The sequence below is a fragment of the Elephantulus edwardii genome, unplaced genomic scaffold (assembly GCF_000299155.1).
Source record: "Elephantulus edwardii isolate Elephantulus edwardi_28Jun2011 unplaced genomic scaffold, EleEdw1.0 scaffold00058, whole genome shotgun sequence".
Classification (NCBI taxonomy): domain Eukaryota; kingdom Metazoa; phylum Chordata; class Mammalia; order Macroscelidea; family Macroscelididae; genus Elephantulus; species Elephantulus edwardii.
This window is the reverse complement of record NW_006399808.1, coordinates 8276387-8293134: the sequence shown is the minus strand read 5'-3', so window position 1 is coordinate 8293134 and position 16748 is coordinate 8276387. Positions and strand designations below refer to the sequence as shown.

At 36.9% G+C, this 16748-nt stretch overlaps 1 protein-coding gene across 3 annotated transcripts in view; it reads left to right on the top strand.

Moving 5' to 3' along the window:
- The window catches only part of ADK (adenosine kinase), a 696790-nt gene that overhangs the window by 479171 nt on the left and 200871 nt on the right, over positions 1–16748 (top strand). The gene's annotated exons all lie outside the window — the stretch shown is intronic.

The following is a 16748-nucleotide window of genomic DNA, read 5'->3' as shown; positions in this document are numbered from 1 at the left end:
CCCACAGCGTCCCTTTTCAGCAGGAAGTAGCTAAGAGAATACGCCATCCCCTTTTCCTTATGACCCAGGGTGAAGTCTCTCTCAGGGAGGAGTGACAGGGAATGGCAAAGGACACACTGACAAAGGAGATTAATTAGAACCTTTACCGCATTTGATACATCAGTGTCATAGTGTTCAGCATCACAGCAACTACAAGTTACTTCTGTACAGCAAATGGACAGACCAGTGCTATGCCACTTAGAAGAATGTTTGACCAAAAACAATTAAAACCAGACCTAAAGGCCACAGATTAAAATCACCCGCCTTTGGTTTGGTAGCATTACTTTCTGTCCACAAGGCCAACTGGGCTATCTCTATGTTGTTATTGTTGTTAAGTGCTGTTGAGTCATAGACAATATATAGATCTACAAATTCAAAGTCCCTTACTTTTTCAATAAGAAAACATGTATAAATCTATTGACTATATATACCACATGTGTATATGTAAATATAATTAGTGCTATGCAAGTGTACAACCACCTTCAGACAGTCTCTGTTTGCTTAGAAGTCTTTCTATTCTTTGTAGAGGTGGTAATTTTTTAATACATTATTCCTCAAATTTATGTACATTTTCTCTTCATATGATTTTTTTTTTTACTTTTTACACCTTTTTATCAAGTCTATTTCTTTATGGGATATGATTTGAGAGGGCACTAGTTTTGTGTTCTGATGATATTTGTAAAAGATGGTCTTTTCTCACATCAGAGAGAATCATCTCCCTAGAAAAGCTGAAAATCATCTTCCTGAAACTATTCTTACAGATATTTCTCTTAATATATTTAGTTGTAGTTGTAAACAGTGAGAAAAGAGAGACTGTAGATGAAATCTAGTATTTCATCTATAAGATCTTCTAAGGGAGAAGGGAAAAGAGGTTTTTCAAAGAAGATGCATATCCCTCTCAAAAAAAAAAAGTGATATCATACAGTGCTTTTATAAAGTCCTGACATTTGTATTTTCTGGTGTGGATAATGAAATTTCAGTTAAGCAGAGCTAAGATTACTGCTAAGCTTCTGGATTTAACTCTCACCTTAGGATCTACATGTTATGTTTCACTTGTCTTTTAAAAAAAAGTGAGATTCACTGTAGTTGAGTGGAAGCTTCTCATGTCTGCGGTATGTTCTAAGATGCGCGGTGGGGAGGATTTAGAAAGAGCCAAAGTCTATTAGTGACACTCCATGTCATTCTTCTATCCTTTTTACTTACTTCCTTTTCTCTGCCTATGCTTGCCAATTTAGCCTTCATTTCTTGCTCACGTCCTCTCCCTCCCCAACTACATTGCTTCTCTAAAAATGAAATGCTTTTGAATCATTCCCTGCCTACCATCCATCAATGATAAAAAAGACTTGTAATTTGAAATGGTTTTGAATTGCAACAGAGATAATAATATTTTATGCAGTAATGCCTTTCTGTGTTACTCAATATTTCAATAAATCTTTTTTATTTATTTGATTGTTTCAGTTAGTGTCCTACAAATCTGTGATTTTTTTTTAAGTATTATTTGCGCATTATACCATGGTTGATAAGAATGAGTCACTACTCAAAGTTCCCACATAAAGCATTTTTTAAAAATTGTGCACTGATTATTACAATGATTTAGGGGAACTTTTTCCTTTGTAAATTAAAAATGGATATTCCTACAAAAGCAGACAAAGCTCTGGAGTAGACTTAGAAACTTTGGATTTTCACTCAGCTCTGTGTTTCTTCTTTTAAGATTAAGAAAATAAGTGACTAAAGACCCCAAATTTTTTTGTTTAAAGTAATACAGATATCTTTCAGTGTATTTACTCAGCTATAAAATTTGTGACATACGTAATAAAGTTTTAACTTAATGTTTATTTTTGTAATAATTACAGATTTATAAAAATACAATTACAAAGCAGTGAAAAATATTTTGTTGGAAATAAACATTCATAAAATAGAAACTTAGAATTTAGAATTGGGTGTTAGGTTGGTTCTTGGATATTAATGACAACCCTAGAACTTTACCTCTGGAAAGTCTCTATAGGAATGTAGATCAACTGAAAATTAGTCAGCCATGTCATTTTGTAATTTAAAAATATGCATGAAACTCTTCCTGCCCTGAATTAGCATTAATTGGCTGCATGCACTTTGTGTATCTTTATTGCTTGCTCTCCTCCCCTTATGTTAAGAATGTAGTCTTGTTCCTTAGGAATAAATTGGTTGTAATAGTACCACATAGCAACTTTTCTTATAGATTATTCTTTGCAGAAACTTTAAAATGGAGAGAAAAGAAGAATCAGGCAACCTAATCGGTGAAAAATTGAAAGAAAACACTACCTCACAAAATTTTGATTCACGAGTAAAATTATAATAAAAACCAAGTAAATAAGCAAAGAAATTTATTTCAAGATTATAATTTGGGTTTTTTATAAGTTCCCGTTCATCTGTTTGATGTTCTCCTGGTTGGAGATTTTTTTGTTATGCTTGGAAGTCTGTTCATGCTGTAGATTAGGGCTCCTAGTTCTTCCTAGTTTTTCACAGATAAACTTTATATTCTTTGATTTTATTCCTAGGTCTTTGATCCACATTGAGTTGGACTTTGTATATGATGTGAGTTGAGGGTCTTGCTTCAATTTTCTGCAAATGGTTTTCCAATCTTGCCAACACCATTTGTTAAAGAGGCTGTCATTTCCCCACTTAACTGATTCTGTTTTCTTGTCAAAGATCAGTTGACCAAAGGTAGATGAGTTGATTTTGGGGTTCATGATTCTATTGCATTGCAGGATTATTTATTTATTGTTTATAGTCCTCCTTTGTAAATAGAACTAATTAATATGTGTGTGTGTGTGTGTATGTTTGTGTGTGTATAATTGCATACATTTTAAACAACACATAGCTTTAAAATATGTGTGTGTGTGTGTGTGTGTGTGTGTGTGTGTACCAGAGGAATGTCTATCTGTGTTTCATTGATTATGCAAAAACGTTCCACTGTGTGGACCACAACGGTGGCTAACTCTAAGAGGAATTGGAATCGAGAACACTTGATCATGCTAATGCAAAACCTATACTTGGAGCAGGAGGCAGTGGTCAGAACTGAGCAAAGAAAACTGCATGGTTCAAAATTGGGGAGAGTGTATGCCAGGGATGTGTCCTATGTCCATATCTTTTCAATCTATGTGCAGAACAGATTATACAGGAGGCTGGGTTCTATGAGGAGAAATATGGCATCAGTATTGGAGGAAGATTCATCAACATTCTGCATTATGCAGATGACACAAACCTGCTTGCTGAACTAAGGAAGATCTGAAACACTTTCAGTCAAGGACTGCAGCCTTCAATATGGATTGAGGCTCAGTATCAAGAAAACCAAGATTCTCACCACTGGGCCGATTGACAGCATCATGATAGCTAGTGAAGAGGTTGAGACTGTTAACAGCTTTAGTTTGGTTGGCTCCATAGTCAACACTCTTGCCACCAGCAGCCAAGAAATCAAAAGACATATTGCAATGAGAAAGTCTGCTGTTAGAGACCTCTCTAAAGTACTGAAGGGCAGTGATGTCACTCTGGAGATTAAGGTGCACCTGATACAGTCTATGGTCTTTGCAGTTATTTGGTATGCTTCAGAAAGCTGTACAATGACTAGGGATGATAGAAAGAGAATTGATGCTTTGCGCTGTGTTGTTGGAGAAGAGTATTGAATGTACCATGGACTGCTAAGAAAACAAACAAGTTCAACCTAGAGAGGGTTAAACCAGGCTGTTCCTTGAAGGCAAGGATTTTGAAGCTTCGTCTGACATACTTTGGACATGTTGCAAAGAGATACCAATCCTTGGAGAGGGACATCATCGTGCTTGGGAGCATGCAGGGACAGTGCAGAAGAGGAAGAACCTCTATGAGGTAGATTGATTCAGTGACTGGGTTAATCAGGGTAGGTGTGTCTGAGATAGTGAGATTGACACAGGATAAAGCAGAGTTTAGGGCTGTTGTACATAGGATCGCAATGAGTCGCAGGCGACTCTACAGCACATAACAACAACAAGTCCGTTGTACATTGAGTACTCCCTCTAATACCACAGTTCAAAGGCATCAGTTCTTCCATCATCCTTATCAGGATCATTTGACTATCCTTTTCAAACTTGCAGATACGTAGGAAGCAATTGACAATTCCATGGCTTGGGTCAGGGACACATTAATCTTTAAAACTGACATCATTGCTCTTTAACACTTTAGTGAAATCCTTGATGAGAGATTTTCCCAATTTGGCACGTGTTTAGATTTCCTGACTACTGTTACCATAAATGTTGATTATAGAGCAAAGTAAAATAGTATTGTTGGCAATTTCAATCTTTTTTCTGTCTATCATGTTGTTCTGATGATAAAACTTTTACTTTATGGATTGTGGGATGTGAGCCACATTGAAGGTCATAGTCTTTGATCTTCTGCATCAAGCATTCCAAGCCCTGCTCACGTTCTCCAACAAGATTGTGACAAGTTTGTGTCATCTGCATAACACAAATTATTGTTGGGTGTTCTCTCTCCTGACAGTACATTCTTCTTCATGTAGTCCAACTTCTCAAATGATTTGGCCAGCAAACAAATTTTGTTTGGTTTGTTTGTTTGTTTGCATGTTTGTTTTAAATGGAAGCAAACATGAATCTCTTACCTCCAGGTGGCCAGGTCTTCCAAGTTTATTGGCATAGACTAGTGACAACCTCCACATCTATGTCTATTGAAACGCATCAGTTGATATTCCATCAATTTCTGGGACCTTATTTTTGGCTAATGCCTTCAAAGCAACTTTAAATTCTTCCTTCATTACCATTGGTTCTTGATCATATGCTAGTTCATGACATGTTTCAATGCTGGCCAGTTCTTTTTGGTACAATAACTCTGTATATTCCTTCCATCTTCTTTTGATGTTCTGTCATGTATGATTTTGCCATGAATTACTTCAGTATTGCAACTGGAGGCTTAAACATGTTCTTCAGATCTTTCAGCTTAAGAAATGTCATGTGTATTAATCCCTTTTGATTTTCTAACTGGCTCTTCACATTTCATTATAATATTTTGCTGTTAACCTTTCAGTTAGCAAGCTACGTTACCAGGCCTCTGCCTTGGAAACCTTATGAGCAGATTCTCCTTTGTTCTATAGGATTTCTGTGAGTCGGAATTGACTTTTGATGAAAAGATTGATATTTAGGTAGAGACCTGGAGGTAAACAGGAAGAGAATACTCCAGGCAGAGAGAATGGTAGCAAAGGAGAGGACCGAGAGATGAGGTCATAGCTATGTGGGCTACTAGTTTACTCAGGGCACATTGGAGACTTTAACTTCTCCTTTTAATGAGATGGGGAGAAATTGGATGTGGTTTTAACTTGTTTTATTACTTCAGCTGCTGTGATTTTTCATTTAATAATCATTTGTTGAGCAATCTCCTTTTGTGCAATTAACTGCCTCTGAAAATCCACTGGAGGGCCAGCTATGGGTCGCGTCCAACTTGATAGTACATAGCAACAACAACTAGGCACTGTTCTAAATCTAGGTATACACAACACAAAAATAATCTGCTTCATGAAACTGATGTTTTAACAAGTAATAACTTATCATTTGGATAAAGACCACAGTGATAGAGGCAGTAGTAATGAAAAGTGTTTGTTTAAATATCAGTTACATTTTCAAGAGAAAAGCAACAGGATCTGCTAAAACATTGGAAATAAGATTGAATCAAAGAAAGGGGTTAAATATGATACATCTTGTTATAATAACCCATAAACTGGTTGCTTTTGAGTCAGCACCGACATAACTGACCCTGAGTTGAGTCTGACACTTTAAATAGCGTAAGAGGAGATTGCTTGTCCTTCTGCAGAGCCATTAGTCGACTTGAACCTTTCGGTTAGGCCACCAAAGCTCCCTTCTTATTAAAATAGCATATAAAATAATTACTACTTGTGGTTAGGAGTGAGTACTATAGATAAATATATTAATATTTTGTTTCTATGCCCCAAATACTCTCTAGCATGATAGAGTTAACCTTCAGAGTGCTAGTTTGGCATCGTGGGACTTCAGTTTGCAAATTAACCTTCTTTGTTTTATTAAATACATTTAATCTCTTTGGCCCCTAATTTTCTCAATTTAAGGGCTGTTTCCAAATACATAATGTTGTGTGAACAATTCAGTGATGTCCAGTATCTGTTCTTTTTTCTCTGTTATTAAGAAAAAGTAAGTAAAATAGAATTTGTGTGTTCTTAAACACAGACATAGTGTATGAGTGTAAATATCCTTCACAATTTAGTAACACCATCTGTGTGCTTTGCTAAATCAATCAATACAAAAGCAATTTTTGGAGCAGTACAGAAACTAGTGAAGATCAAAGACTAAAGACTTTGTGGATTACACCTCAACAACAGGAAACTAAAATTGTCCCTATCTGACCCATGAACAATAAATATTGTGATAAATCAAGAAAATACTGGAGTTGTCAAGGATTCAATTTTACTTGGATTCACAAGCAACAATCAGGAAGGGGCAATGAGGAAATGAAATGATGTATTACATTGGCCTGATCTGCTGCTGAAAACCAAGTTGTTATCATGAGCACAGGTCAATGGTGATTAACTTTATAAAACACAGTATATGGGTGGGAATGAGTGGATAAAACACAATCTACATTAATGAAATACATGTTTATGAATTTTATGTGCAAACCAATATAAAATTTTAAAAGTAATAATATAAGGGTTATCAGGCAGACATAAACATAGACTTTCTTCATCCTTAGAGGAGTAGAGGAATTTTTAAAAAGTAAACAAACCATTTAAAAAAGTCCAGTAGAGTTAATGAATGTTAAAAAAAAAAGCAGAGTTGTCACTTTGAAGACTTAAGAGTGCCTCACCCATGTCGTGTTGTTTTTAATCACTCGTCTTTATGTCAGAGCTGGCCAATGGGTAAGGAAGACAGAAGAATTGACATTTTTGAGTTGTGGTTTTGGATGAAGAATATAGACTATACCATGGACTTCTAAAAGAAGAAAGTAATTGGTTTTGGATAAAGTATAGTCACAATGCTCCTTAGAAGTGAGGATAACAAAACTGTACCCTACATACTCTTTGGATTTGTTTTTGGAGGGTCTAGTCTCTAGAACGTGATTGGTGGAGAATCTGCACAAGTGGAAGACCTTCATTGAGTTGAAATGGCACAGTGCTCGCAACAATGGGCTCACACCCATAAGAATAATTGTTAGGATGGTACAAGGTCCAGCATTGTTCCATCCTTGTTACACATTGAGTCACTGTGAGTTTCAACTGACAGAACAACACCTCATAACAACAGTTGAGATATGTATAAGTTCAAGTAAATGATAAATTGAAAAAGAAAGTAGAACTGAAAATTTATTTCAGGCTCTTCCTTAAAATTTTCTCTGGAAGCTATAATATAATTCAGCTTGACCAAATTTATTGAGAGTGTATTCTGTTCCATAGCGATTTCTTGTGACCTAAGGTAAGAAGCTGCTCTGCTGTCCCAAAGGCCTGTGGTTCAAATCCACCAGTTGTTTCAAGGGGGAAGAATGAGTAGTCTCCTCTCATGTGATTTGTTCCTGTTGTTGTTGATCACTGATTGTTTTGTGTGATTTACTGCTCTGAAAATAGACTGCACACAAAATTAACATCATCATTATGTTCTAGACATTTTCATTAGCCCTAAGTATTCCATGACCATGAAGAATATGTGGATTACATTCTAACATCATGAACATAAAAATCCTCAACACCAGGCCAATACGCATCATCATGATAGATGGATAAAGACTGACATCTTACCTGGATCCACAATTAAGACCATTGGTACCAGCAATCAAGAGACATAGAGCACTGGGAAAGTTAGCTGTAAAGCACCTCTTCAGAGTCCTGAAGAGCAGTGATTCAGTTTAAAAACCAAGATGCACCTGATTCAAGCCATAGTCTCTCCAGTCATTTGTTATTTATCTGCAAGCTGAACAATAAATAGGGATGACAGAAGAAGCGTTGATGCCTTTGAATTGTGGTGTTGGAGAAGAGTAATAAGTAATTTCCGTTACTTCCAAAAGAAGAAACATAGAAAACAACCAGAGTGCTCCTTAGAGGCAAGGATGGTGAAGCCTCGTCCCACATACTTTGACCATGTTGCTAGGAGAAGCTATTTCTTTGAAAAGGACATCCTGCTTGGAAAGGTAGGGAGTCAATGAAAGAAAAGAGGACCCCTCAAGGAGGTGGATTGATACAGTGACTGCAGCAGTGAACTCAAGTGTAATGGGGATTATAAAGATGGTGCAAGATAGGACAAGGTTCAGGTCTGTCATTCCTAGAATGACTATGAGTCATACTTGACTCAACAGCACATAACAACATTATAAACTCAATACTTTTGGGGGGGGCGTGTTAGTGGCATTGTCCATAAGAATCTGTGCTGCTAACCCAATGTTAGTACCTCTTGGACTGTGTTGGAATCTGTCAGTGATTCCACAAAAGAAGTTGAGCTTCTCTTCCCATGCAATTTAGCATTTCTAAAACCCAGTGAAGGATCACATCTGAGTTGATTGTGACTCAGTGCCAAGGAATTTGAAGGTTTTTGAGCTCTGGTGTTGTAATCTGTAGTTTGTGATGCTAAGCAAAATTATGAGTTTTGATGGTTCGAATCTATCAGGGGCTGCAGGCAATATGACAGGCAACCTCCTCTTGTTAAGATTTATAGCCTTAAAAGAAAAAAGATGAAGAAGAAAGATTTATAGCCTCAGAAACTTGGTAGAGGGTTATCATTAAGCCACAAGGAACCCTATGGCAGTGAGAGAATGATTATCTTTTCTGTCACCATTTTTCAAAATAAGAGTATGCAGTGTGTCTTTGCATATGAAATTTATGTTAGGCTCACAGATCCCAGCAATGCAAATAGTTTTTAAAGCTTCACTTTTTTGTTACTTTATTACTAATTTAACAATCTTAAAAAGTGCAACAATGAATGAATCAAAATAAAAAATCTCTGTAAATGTTCATTAAAATTAATAAAATAAAATTTAAAACATTAACAATCTTCAGAACAACTAGTAGGCTCTTGTGTCCAGGAGAAAATGAATATACTTACCAGTAATGTTAATGCTCACCCACAGCTCTTCTGGGAGGATCTAAATCGTTGAAGTGTCCTCCTTTGTTTCCAGCTGGGAGCTGGGGTCTGTCAGTCCTGTCAGCCATGAGGACCTGATGTGAGCCACCCTTGGCCAAGTGTCCTTCAGATCCACACTTAAAGCAAGTGAGTGGGAGCTTCCTCTATACTCCCCTGCCTATCTGTGGCTCTTGTCTGTGACACCATCTACTGAAGTGGCCCAGTTTTCCACAGTGGAAGCAATTCTGACCTTCTTTATTACCTTTGGGTGGCACTGTATATGAGTAAGACTTCCTTTTCCTGACACAGGCCCTAAACTGGCAGCAATAGCTGCCCTAATAATTTTGGTCATTCTCTGGTCTTTTCTTTTCCTTTTGGTTCCCGTTTTTTAAAGGGGGGGAAATTTAAGCAAATGTATAACAAATAATTTTGAACATTATAATCTTTTAAGCTTAAGGCTAGAAATATTAACAATATCATCATTTCCAATCCAGAGATACATGTTCCAATGCAGTTCCTGTTTTCCATAAATGGTTTTGGTAAGAGGAATGTTGTAAATGTGGATACATTTGCACTATTCCTCCTCCATGCCACAATATAGTGTTATTAGCATGAGCAGTTATAAATCCATTGCCATCCTTACTCTAAGGTCTCAACTCTTCTCACTATTTCTTAGTTGTTGGAATTGACGGAAAACCTCATAAGCAGTTCCTAACTTCACTTCTGCCTTGCATGCGGACTTCCTAGCTGTAAAACAACCCAGTGGTAGATGGAATTTGCTCCAGGACTTAAGAATTATAAATGACATAGTTGAGCCTTTACATCTTGTGGTTCCTAACCTTTATACTATCATAGACAAAGTGCTAATCAATAGGCCTTTTATTGTAAGAACTACCTTCCCTCTGTAACTTGATTTGTGCCACCTCTACTTGGAATATTACTGCTTTTTAATTTTTGACTCATGTACTTTTAACTTGTTAGCTAAATTTGTATCTTCTAGGCTGCAACAATTCCATGATACATCTTCAAGGATATGAACATGTACGGCTAAGCACAATTGATAACAATGCGTCTAAATTCCAAAATCAATCTCCATAATAGTCTATGTGTTTCCTATTGCCAAAGGGGCTCTTTAGAGTAGTGAGAGAAGATCTTCACCCTGAAACCCACAGCGTCCCTTTTCAGCAGGAAGTAGCTAAGAGAATACGCCATCCCCTTTTCCTTATGAATCAGGGTGAAGTCTCTCTCAGGGAGGAGTGATAGGGAATGGCAAAGGACACACTGACAAAGGAGATTAATCAGAACTGGCTTTGATAAGCACTATGGCAATTGGACAATTAAAACAGACTTTCAAGGGGGGGGGTAAAAAGAAGAACGAACTGGGGAGGAGGGTAGAGAAAATAGTGCAACAATGAATGAATGAAAACCCCAAATCTCTGTAAATGTTCATTAAAATTAATAAAATTTAATAATAAAGAAAAAAGGGGAAAAAAACAACAATCTTAAGAACAGAATAATATCCACCAAGAGCATTTTTGCCAGCTCTTTGCTTTTAATTTATAATTTAGAGAGGGCAATCTATGTAGCTTTATCCCTGTTGTGCGTCAGAACTGACCCTGAGCTGACCCTCTACTGGGTTTTCAGAGGCAGATAATCACCCAGAATTTGATTGCCCATCCTTCTCCCACGGAGCAGCTGGTGGATTCAGACCACATGCCTTTGCGATTGTAGCACAGGTTCTTGCCTCTAGGCCACCTGTACTCTATTTATTTAGCCCTGTATTTATAATATTTGCTACCTGAATTCCAGAAAGCATAAATCTATCTCTTTGGTATATTCATTATCTAATTAGTTTCCCTTGTTTTTATTTACCTTTCCTTGCAAAGGTTTCTCACTTGAATTCAGATACAGGAATTCTCAGGATTTGTGTTACTTATTTTCAGGATCAATTGAATAATGATGTTCCCACCAATGTGGTTTTAGTGTTAAATTGCTTTAAGCAAGACTGTCTTGGAGTTAAGTCCAACCAGGGAGTTAGTGTCTTAGAGGCAAAAATAGTGAAACTTCATTTCGCATATTTGTTTTCGGGAGGGGCCAGTCCTTGGAAAAAACACTTTACTGGAGAGGATGGAAGGTTTGAGAAAGAGAGGAAAACCGTATAAGGCAAGGTTCAGAGCTGTTGTTTAGAGGCACACTATGAAGCATATCTGACTTCATGGCACTTATTAACAACAACAGTTCCTTTTAGAGTTAATAATTCATGCAGAAATATGTATTTTTAAGTGATTATGTAGAATAATGAAATCTTAAACATAGATAACAGACCATTAATAAATAGCCTAGATCTTTGTCCTACTTTGTTCAAACAAAGATAGTATTCTTCATTTGATAAGTAATTTTTTTTTTCTTTCAGCATCAAGGCAACTTTGATTGACAGTTTGTAGAAAGATTTTTATTTTTTTTTTCAGCATGAGGAAACAGATTTCTGTACAGTACTAATGCAAAATTGACCTCTCCAGTTCCTACCTCTTTCCAGGAGGGAAATACTAGTTAAGAGGTGAATTCAATTTACCCCTTCATAATCAAACTTCACATCTGTTATTCTGAAGTCAGAGTTTATCTCGCTTTTTATGTGGAACCCAGAAATATACCACCAGAAAAAATAAATTAGAGAGTTTTTGCTTGTTACTGAGGACATTTAGGCAGCTACAGATGAGTGAAAATGTATAGTAGGCTTCCAAAGAATGTTATCAACACTAGGTTGTAATTAAGAGTGAATTGTGTATCTATTCTTTATGTTGGGTTGGTTTGGTTAGGTTGTGTGCATGTTTGTGTGTATGTTGGTTTTTTGGTTTGGTTTTTGGTAGATTTGTTTTGGTTTTGTTTTTCAAATAACTAATGGAAGAAGTAGGAGATTTCTGATAGGAATATGTCCTTAAAAATGTGATTTTAACAAATGAATAATCGCTATATGGAAAGAAGTGATAGTTTTCTGAAATTATTTTCCTCTCTGTTTCCTTAGTTGCTTACTTAGTTACTTAATTACTCTGATTTTAATGGCCCCCCCCTTTTTTTTCCTAAACAATCAGCTAAAGAAATACTATAAGATATTACAGATTGGATTATCATTTGACTCCTATCCCTGTATATAGTAGTAAAATGAATAACTATTTCTGGAAATGATGCTCATACCTGGATCAGTTAGTAATTAGATCTTCTAAAAAAATCATTTGTCTTTAAAGTTGGTAGTATGCCCTGGATAGTAGAGGTTGAATAGCAGGCTAACTTGACAGACTGATTTGACATTCACTTTTTGGTACCTAAGATTCCAAGAGATTGGAAGGAGGAGTGGCATCCACTTCCTAAGCAACTTGCCTCCAGAAACTCTATGAACTTTGATAAATATTAATATTTGTAGAGGGGCTTCAGGGTACCTATGAGTCATGCTCAAATTGAAGGCAATCAACAACAACAACATTCCAAGAGAAATAGTGAGAATAGTATCAGTTGTGGGAGCAGAATGTTGAGAAAAATTTCTTTAATAAAATAATTTACTAAAATGTTAAAATCTATTTTGTTTGGTAGATATAATCTATTATGAGACATCAAGATAAAATAATTTTACATAAGAGTCTTGTATTAGATATATATATATAAGCAAAGTATCGTTAAATGTTATAAATATTTCCCCAACTATATTAGCAATGGATAATTATTGTAAAGATGAAAAATACAGAAGCATCCAAAGAAAATACTAAAATTGCCATTCATCTTGATGAATACATTGATCACTTCAAAACTTTTTCATGTGTTTCGTTGTGATGTTTATTCATTTTTTATTCTGGTTACTATTTTGAAAATATTCCTAACTTCAAGCAAAGTCAAAGGAATAATACGTAGAGTCTTCCGTGTGCTTTGCCCCTGACTCGCCAGTTGTTGTGTGCTCGTTCTCTGTGTCTCTCCTGGTGAAGGAGAGGAAGATCCTCAAAGAGATGGATTGATATGGTGTCTAGGACAGTGCACTCAAGTGTGTCAGGGAGGATGAGGATGATGCAGGATAGGACAGGCATCCGATCTGTTGGTCATAGGGCTGTTATGAATTCTACTCAACAGCATTTAACAAGTATATATGGCTAACCACCGTGTAAGTATAATCAATACAACATAATAAATCTAACATCTGTATCAGTCCATTTTCAAAGTTTCCTAATCTTCCCTAGAATTCCCTTTTAACATTTTCTTTTCCCCCACACCCAGGACCCAGGATAAGACCCTGCATTTCATTTGCATGTCATATCTCTTTCTTTCCCTTTGGGAAAAATTCTAGGCCTTTTGTTTCCACTCATGACATTGACATTTTTATTAATATAACCACTGTTCCAAATTCAAATCTTTTTAAAATTAAAGTTGTTTGGTTATTTGGAGAACACACTATGGACTATAGCACCGGAACTCATTATATGCTATCATAATTTTATCTTTCTTTTCTACATAATAGATTTTTAGTATTTTCTAGGTCTTTCATTTACCATATTATATGACTAAATAATATTATTTTTATTACTCTTTGATTGGATATTTTTATGCTTCTTACTTTTACACTACTCCAAACTGTTAGGAGGAATGCATTTGTAAATAAATCTTTATTATAATTTAATTGTTTTATTCCTTTATCAAGTATTTATTAAATTCCACAATGTGGAACAGCAAAACAAAAACATTACAGAAGATAATTAAGTGTTTATTTCTGTGATTCTGAAATACAATTTCAAGGAAAATTTGGAAAGGAGAAAATTACCACATAATGAAATTTCCAGAGTTAGTCAATGGAAGATAAAACCTGCCCATTTAAGTTTTCATTTCAGATGGAACATGTAGTATTTAGAACATGTTGTTGTTGTTGTTCTTGTTGTTAGGTGCCATTGAGTTGTACATGACTCATAGCGACCCTATGAACGAAAGGCCTGAGCACTGTTTGTACATAGAGTTTCCGGAGACAAGCCATTTCGGAAGTGGATGCCACTCCTGCTTCCAGGCTTGCTTTAGTCGGGAAGCTCCAGCAAACAGTGTCCACCATGGGTAACCATTACCACGTTTGGCACATCAGTACCACAGTGTTCAGCATAACAGCAACCATGAGTTACCTCTGTACAGCAATGCCCAGACCATTGCTATACCACCTAGAAGAATGTTTGACAGGGACCTAAAGACCCTTTGGGGCTTAAAGCCCCCTCCTGCCTTAAACTCTAAGTCGAACCTGGTTTGCCTCGCTCCTGGAGGCAGAGCAGATATTTAGGACATATTTTCACTAAAACTGTCTTTAGTATAAGTATATATAATTATTATTCATTGATTGGGGTAATCGGGATGGGTGTGTCAGAGACGGTGCGATTGGCAAAAGACAGAGCAGAGTTTAGGGCTCTTTTACATAGGGTCGCTATGAGTTGCAAGAGACTCAACGGCACATAACAACAATAACATATATAATTATACAGAAATTACTTATCTGAAATGAATTTTTACTGATCATCCAATGTTCATATGCCAGTGATTGAGATTTCAGGGAAACTTTATGGTACAGGTAATAGAAGGGTATAATGAAGGATGCTTCTCACCATAAAGATGACTTAAGAAAGCTAATTGAAGGGAGCTCTGGTGGCCTAGTGGCAAGAAGTTGCACTGCAATCCCAGAAGTATGTGGTTCCAATCCACCAGGTGCTCTGCTGGAGAAGGAGGAGCAATCTCCTCCTTTACCAGTCAGTTCCGATTTGATGGTACACACACACAAAATAATAAAATAAAAATAAAAAAGAAAGCTACTTGAAGCCCCTTAAGAAAGCAGAAATGAACATGTATGATGTGTGCACCATTATAAGAAGACTGTGCTAGATACACTGCTGGTTTTCCAACTACTTAAGCAGGCACTGCATACTGTAGACACTTAATAAATAATTGTTGAACAGATGCATGAATTTACACTATTTAAATGAAAAAATACCTTTTGGAACAAAGGTTACCTGTTGTCACTAAGTAAATCAGGATCTGGTTTCCAGGAGCCGGGAACCAGGCAGAATTTGGGCTTCCTGTCTTCCTTTATTAATTATTTCCTAATGATGTGGTAAGTGTCTACTTACCAAATAAAGTGTTAGTGTAGTGCATAACATCTTAGCCTGGTGACCAAAAACTCAGTGGTTCAAATCCACCAAACCTGCCACAAAAGAAAGATCTGCAGTCTCTTCTCAAAAACCTTTACAGCCTCAGAAACTTGTGGGAGGGTGACCTTCATATAATCAACTCAACAAGAAGTATGGCTTTTATTTTCAGTGTGTCAGATGGAAAAGCCCTAGTGGCACAAACAGTCATTTGTACCACTCTGGTGTTCCACCGAATGGTTACCTGCTGAGTTCATACAGGAGTGCCTCAAAACAAATGCCTGGGAGCCTACTTCTGAAAAACCTGAAGAGCACACTTCGACTCTAATGTGTGGAGACACTATGAATTAGTATTGACTTTCAACTTGACACAACTGCTTAGTGAGTCAGATGTTAGGAATACAGTCGTGAAAAGAAGAGACTTGGACTCCACCCTCATGCATTCTCACTACTAATAATTGGTCTTAGAGGCTGCCAGGTCTGCACTGACAATGGTGAACGACAGAACAAAACCTCATCCAATCCTGTGCTATCTGACATTATTCTGCTAATATACTTACTATATTATAATTGCAGATGAGAGAAGATAGTCTCCTAATTGTTCTTCCTGACCCTAGTTTGCCCTTCTGCAACAACAGTAGGAAAATAAGTTTTAAAGCAAGACTTGTGTAATGTTGTTAGGTTATATATTGTTGAGCTGGAACTGACTCACAGCTGACGCCCCCTCCCCCCAGTGGATTTTCAGAAGTTGTCAGTCACACAAGAGGATAATGCCCATGCTTCACCAGTGGAGCAACTGGTGGATTTGAACTACCTGCCTTTGAGATGGCAGCACAATTCTTCAATGTGATATCAGAATTGGAGGAAGCTTCATCAACGAACCTACATTATGCAGATGACACAGCGTTGCTTGCTGAAACTGAAGAAGACTTGAAGCACCTGCTTCAAAAGGTCAAGGACTGTAGTCTTCAATACGGATAGAAGCTCAACATCAAAACAGCAAAGATTCTCAATACTGGGCCAGTTGGCAGCACCATGATGAATGGAGACGAGATTGAGATTGTTAAGTTACAGCTTCCTTGGCTCCACAATCAAAACTGCACCAGCAATCAGGAAATCAAAAGATGGTTTGCATCAGGAAAATCTGCTGTCAGGGACCTTTTAAGAATACTGAGAAGCAAAAGTGTCAGTGTAGAGACTAAGGTGTGTCTGTTCCAAGCCATAATCTTCACAACTACTTGCTATGCATCAAAGAGCTGAACATTGAGGAAGAAGGATAGAAGAATCGATGCCTCTTGAGTTGTGGTGCTGGAGAAGAGTCTTGAACATACTGTGGACTGCCAAGAAAACAAATAGATCTGTTAGAAAGGGTAAAACCAAGTTTGAGGCTAGGATTTTGAAGCTTTGTCTCACATACTTTGGGCATGTGGCCAGGAGGGAGTGGTCCTTAAAGAAGAGCATCATG